The sequence below is a fragment of the Hemitrygon akajei genome, chromosome 9 (genome assembly GCF_048418815.1).
Source record: "Hemitrygon akajei chromosome 9, sHemAka1.3, whole genome shotgun sequence".
Classification (NCBI taxonomy): Eukaryota; Metazoa; Chordata; class Chondrichthyes; order Myliobatiformes; family Dasyatidae; genus Hemitrygon; species Hemitrygon akajei.
In genome coordinates, this window is record NC_133132.1 from 7883301 (window position 1) to 7889300 (window position 6000).

A 6000-nucleotide genomic window follows, 5' to 3' on the forward strand; every position below is an offset into this window, starting at 1 on the left:
AAAAACACCCCAACTTTAAAATTATAATCACTAAACTAAAAACCACGCTTCTTAATATACTTAGTTGTAAAAAAAAGAATATAATCACTAAAAGCTTATAAATCGGGTTATAACCCAAACAAATCAAGAAATATTTAAACTATGATAAGCGATGCATTATAGGAAGAAGACGAGAAAAGAAAAAAATAACGCCATCTTAAACAAAACCAAGAATATTTTTCCAAAAAAACAGCATCTTAATAAAAATGAATTTCCCTTCGAAAGGTTAAAAATATACCTTCGAGGGACCAAAAGTAATAGTCAAAAATATAGTATAATGGTTAAAGTGTATAAAACAGAGCGATTAATAATACGAAAGCACAGTTTAACTTAAATATAAAGTATAGGATAAACCTACACCAACAACCAGAGACTAACTCTGGTTTGAGGAATCGAAAACCATCTTACACGATCAGAATCACTCATTTATTAGAGAGTAGTGTCTATGTCTGTAGGGAAGTTCTCCTCCAGATACTTTCTCGCTTCAGATGTAGAAAGGAAAACCTGGCGTGGAGCATTCGACGGAGAGATTCTAAGCTTCGCAGAGTATAAGAGCACAGGTTTTAGATTTTTCTCATAACTTTCAGACATCAGAGGTTTAAAAAGAAGCCTTTTCTTCATAACTCTAGGACTAAAATCTTCAACCAAACGGAAGTGTTACTCTTGAAATTTAATCATTCCAGCCCGCCGAGCCACACGAATAAGTTGTTCTTTGTCGTGTACATAGTGAAACCGAACAATTACAACCGAAGGTTTAGCTGGAGAACTCGATGAACGACGCCAAGTTCTATGTGCTCGATCAAGTAACGGGGGATTCTCTGGGAAAACCGACGGGAACGCATCTTTTAAAAGTTGAGCAAAATATTTCGAAGGATCGCCTTTTTCTATGCCGTCTGGGAGACCAAGTATACGTAGGTTCTGTCTTCTGGACCGATTCTCAAAGTCGACACTCTTGGCTTTACGTGTTTCCACCAGTTTAATGGTCGAAATTAAATCCTGTTGCAATTTTTCAATTGTCAAATCTCGTTTCCGAGCTTCTTCTTGCAGAGACGCAATAAGAGCTTGCTGCTGGTTAATTACTGAATCCGTCTTAACCATATAATCTTGAAAGGCCTTTATATCTTGTTTAAAAACTTGTTGTAGTTCATCGAATTTTTTATCCAAAACCTCCATAAACAGTTCATAAGTTAATTCAGTGCGTTGCAGGATGAGCTTGCTTCTTTCCATTGCAGTTCGGGTTGCGCCCCGGTTCTCGTCCTTTAGATCTAAGAGCAATTTCTGTTTGCATATCTTCAAAAATTCACAATAAACTCTTAACGATAGGCCCAAGAAAATAGCAAGAATCTTTTGGTGTAGGTAAAAATAAGTTGGATAAGGGTGATCAAAGGTTAAAAAAAGTAAGCACATGTCTGCGCTTTGGAAAACCTGATACACTGTCCTGAGAACCAACACTTAAAAAGTGCATAACCGCTCAAGTCATATAGTGCAACTTCGCTGTTCTAACGAGTTGTAGTTGAAGATCCCTCATTTTTAGATTTGGGTGCTTCTTGTCACATACACCTGGGGTGTAATACTTTGCTTAGCAGGGCTGCGGAGCTCCACTTTAGGAGTCTGGGATCTCCGGATATCATGTAATAAATCCCTTTAGTCTGAATCAATTCTCTGAGTCGGCCTGATCTATTCCGTCTGCTGCTCCTGAGATTGTTTTCCACACCACAGATGGAATGCACTCCAAGGTTCTAAAATAGATAACTAAAGAGATTTTGGAGGTATTAGTAATGGTCTTTCAAGAAACGCTAGATTCTGGAATGGCTCCGGAGGGCTGGAAAACTGCAAATGGTACTCCACTCTTTAAGAAGGAAGGTATCTAGATGAATAAAATTATAGGTCTGTTAACCTGTCCCCAGTATTTGGAAAGATGTTGCGTTGAAGCATCCAATTAATGATGAGTTTTCGAAGTACTTGGAGGCACATGATAACATAGGCATGGTATTTCACGGTATTTCAAAGGAGAAATCTTGTCTGAGAAATACTTTGGAATTCCTGAGATAATAAACAATAGGCAATAGTTGCAGAAGTAGACCGTTCGGCCTTTCGAGCCTGCACCGCCATTTTGAGATCATGTCTGATCATCTAACATCAATACCCGGTTTCTGCCTTGTCCCCATATCCCTTGATTCCCCTATCCATAAGTTACCTATCTAGCTCCCTCTTGAAAGCATCCCGAGAATTGGCCTCCACTGCCTTCCGAGGCAGTGCATTCCAGACCCCCACAACTCTCTGGGAGAAGAAGTTTTTCCTTAACTCTCTCCTAAATGACCTACCCCTTATTCTCAAACCATGCCCTCTGGTACTGGACTCTCCCAGCATCTGGAATATATTTCCTGCCTCTATCTTGTCCAATCCCTTAATAATCTTATATGTTGCAATCAGATCCACGCTCAATCTCCTTAATTCCAGCGTGTACAAGCCCAGTCTCTCTAACCTCTCTGCGTAAGACAGTCCTGACATCCCAGGAATTAACCTCGTGAATCTACGTTGCACTTTCTCTACAGCCAGGATGTCCTTCCTTAACCCTGGAGAACAAAACTGTACACAATATTCCAGGTGTGGTCTCACCAGGGCCCTGTACAAATGCAAGAGGATTTCCTTGCTCTTGTACTCAATTCCCTTTGTAATAAAGTCCAACATTTCATTAGCCTTCTTCACTGCCTGCTGCACTTGCTCATTCACCATCAGTGACTGATGAACAAGGACTCCTGGATCTGTTTGTAATAGCAAGCAGGATAGACAGAGGCGAATCAATGGATGATGTTCATTTCAGTTTTCACAAGGAGACACCCCTTGCGGCTGCTTGACAAATAAGAGCCCATGGCTTTACAGGAAAAGTACGAACACGGATAAAATATTGGCTGATTGGCAGAAGGCAATGAGAGAAAATACATTGGGCGTTTACTGCTTGGCTGCCTGTCACTAGTGTCTGCCGCAGAGATCGCGTTTGGACCGTTTCAGTTCACGTTTTATGTCTTGATTTGGATGAAGGATTCGATGGATTTTTGGCCAGGTGATACAATGATAGGTGAGGGGCAGTCAGTGCCGAAACGAGCTGCCTGTAGAAAGACTTAAACAGATTAAGAGTATGGACAGGGAAGTGCTAGATGGAATACAGTGTAAGGAAATGTATGATTATGCACCTTGGTGGAATGATAGACTGTAGCTTATTTTCTAATCCCTGGAAAGATATTGTTTCCTATCGATTTCAGTTTCAAACGTTCCCTTTGCTACAGGTCGTACATTCCGCAGAGGAGATCCCAATAATCCATAAATCTGTCACCTGTCCGCTGTACCCGCACGTCAGGGCACATATTCACCTACCAGATCATCCTTTTCTTATTCTCACTGGCAGGTGGTACAGACAGCAATCTGTGGAGATCCCGTTTTCAGCTTTCTACCCAGCTACCTAAAATCTCTCTTCAGGACCTCCTTGCCCTCTCTACGTATGTGGTTGGTACCAATATGTACCAATACTTTTGGCCGCTCTTTCTCACCTTTGGAAATGCCATGGGCCAGTTCCGATACATCCCTGATGCTGGCATCTGGGAAGCAACATACCATAAGGGTGAACCTATTGCACCCTCATAATATGCTCCTTTGACTCTGACATATCCTGTCACCACTGCAGTCTTCTTCACCTCTCTTTTTTCTGAACCACTGCACCAGACTCAGTGCCAAATACGCGGTCATTACGACTCTCCTGGAATATCGACCCATTCAAGAGTCATATCTGAAGTTCTATACTTATTGAGGGGCACAGCCACAAGTGTATTCTGCACTGGTTATGCATCACCCTTCTTTCTCCAGACAGTTATCCAGCTTCCAGTCTTTTGCAAACCAATGGTAACTCACTCCCTATCGTTCCAATCTATCATCATCTCATTCTCCGATGCAAGTTGAAGATTAACCAGCTGCAGCCCCACTTCCTTAATACATTATCTCAGGAACTGCAGCTCGGTGTACCTTTGGCAAATGTGTGTGTGTTTTTTTTCCATAGATTTTGAAGTTCTTCCAGATTTCCCACGTTCCACATAGAGTATAGAACACTGCCCGACGAGCCATTTTCACGAGACGACTCTGCCCGAACAGACGTGGAATGGGTAATTAAGAACAAAATGAGAAATGTGCCAGATAGTTTACCTCACTCAGCTTTGTTAAGCCAAAGCCACTTCTAACACTGGCGCACTGAAAAGAATGGGCACTCAGAATGCATTTACGTTATTTTTATTCGCATGTTTTCACGATCCATCTCGGTGATTAGTCGCAGCCCAACTGCGAGAAACTGCTTCGAAGTTCTGCCTTTGAAACCTTGATTGCGAAACTGACTGCTATTGTAGAGGGTCCAGAAGAGAATGATCCGGAGAACGATGGGATTAACATATGAGCAGTGTTTCATGACTCTGGACCTGCATTCGCCGGAATTTCGAAGAATGAGAGGCGATCTTATTTAAACTTATTGATTATTCAAAGGTCTATATGGAGTATGTGGAGAGGATATTTCCTATGGTGGGGGAGTCGAATACCAGAGGGCACTGTCTCAGAATAGACGGATGACCCTTCAGAACATGAGAAAGGAGAAAATTCGGCAGCCAGCGAATAGTGAATCATCTGTGATATTCAGTGCAACAGGGAGCTGTACAGGCCAAGTCATTGGGCACATTTACGGCGGAAGTTCATAGATTCCTGATAAATGAGGGTGGCAAAAGTTACGGGGGAAAGGCAGCATAGTGGGTTTGCGATGGAAGAAGTGGTAAAGCATACTTGATGGGCTGCATGCCCATTTCCTTGGTAATGCTATAAATAGGACAATACAGGAAACCTCAGGACTCACACAACCAGGTTCAGAAACCGTTATTATCCCACATTCATCAGGCTCGTAATCCAGAGGGGATATCGTCTCTCAATTTCATTCACCCCATCATTTAATGGCTTCCATAACCAATATACTCACATTGAAGGACTCTTCATCTTCATTGTGTGTTTGTGTGTGTGTGTGTGCGTGTGTGTGTGTGTGTGTGTGTGTGTGTGTGTGTGTGTGTGTGTGCGTGTGTGTGTGTGTGTGTGTGTGTGCGTGTGTGTGTGTGTGTGTGCGCGTGCGTGTTGTATTTGCACATATTGTTGTTTTTAAACACTAGTTGTTTGTCCTTCTTGCAGTCATTCATTCATTCTCTGATGGGTATTGGATTTATCGGGTATGCCCACGTGAGAATGAATCTCCGGGATGTACGTACATGGTGGCATGTATGCACTTTGATAATACATAGTGAACTTTGAACTTTGAATGACCTAATTCTGCTCCTCTGTCTTATAGCCTTATGCTAGTAGTAAAAATGGCCCAATTTCCCCTTGCCTCCTGGTTGTTGTTGCTCAAGACCACAGCTGGTAGGTGCAGCACACGGATGTTTCTGGATGTTGTGCTTGAAGAGAACGTATCCTCCGCTTGCTTCCAGGGGTGCGGGGTGAGAACAATTGTTGCCGAGCCTTAATCGTGGTCGGCAATGTGGAGTCATAGTGGTCCACCAAGATGGAGAAGCTGATGATATTTGCGGATCAAGCTGGGAACACTGCGAAATCCACGAGACTGACAGCAAGCGGAAGACTTGACAGAGAAGTTTCATGTGGACGTCGTGTCGTAACTTTATGAAAATTTGATAAGGCCACATCTGGAGTATTGCAGACAGTTCTGGTCGCCCTACTATAAGAAGGATGTTGAGACTTTAGAGAGTGCAGAAGAGGTTTACAAGGATGCCGCCTGGTTTAGAGGACATGTGTTCCATTGAAAGGTAGGTCACACTTGAGCTGCTTTGTCTGAAGCGGTGGAAGCTGAGGGCAGAAAGGATAAAGGTTTATGTTATTACACGAGTCATAAATAGAGTAGACATGGAGTTTCTGTATCCCAGGGTGGAT

General features: G+C 42.6%; 1 pseudogene; it reads left to right on the top strand.

Moving 5' to 3' along the window:
• The window catches only part of LOC140733785 (uncharacterized), a 78907-nt pseudogene extending 74430 nt beyond the window's left edge, over positions 1–4477 (top strand).
• The last annotated feature ends 1523 nt before the right edge of the window (positions 4478–6000 follow it).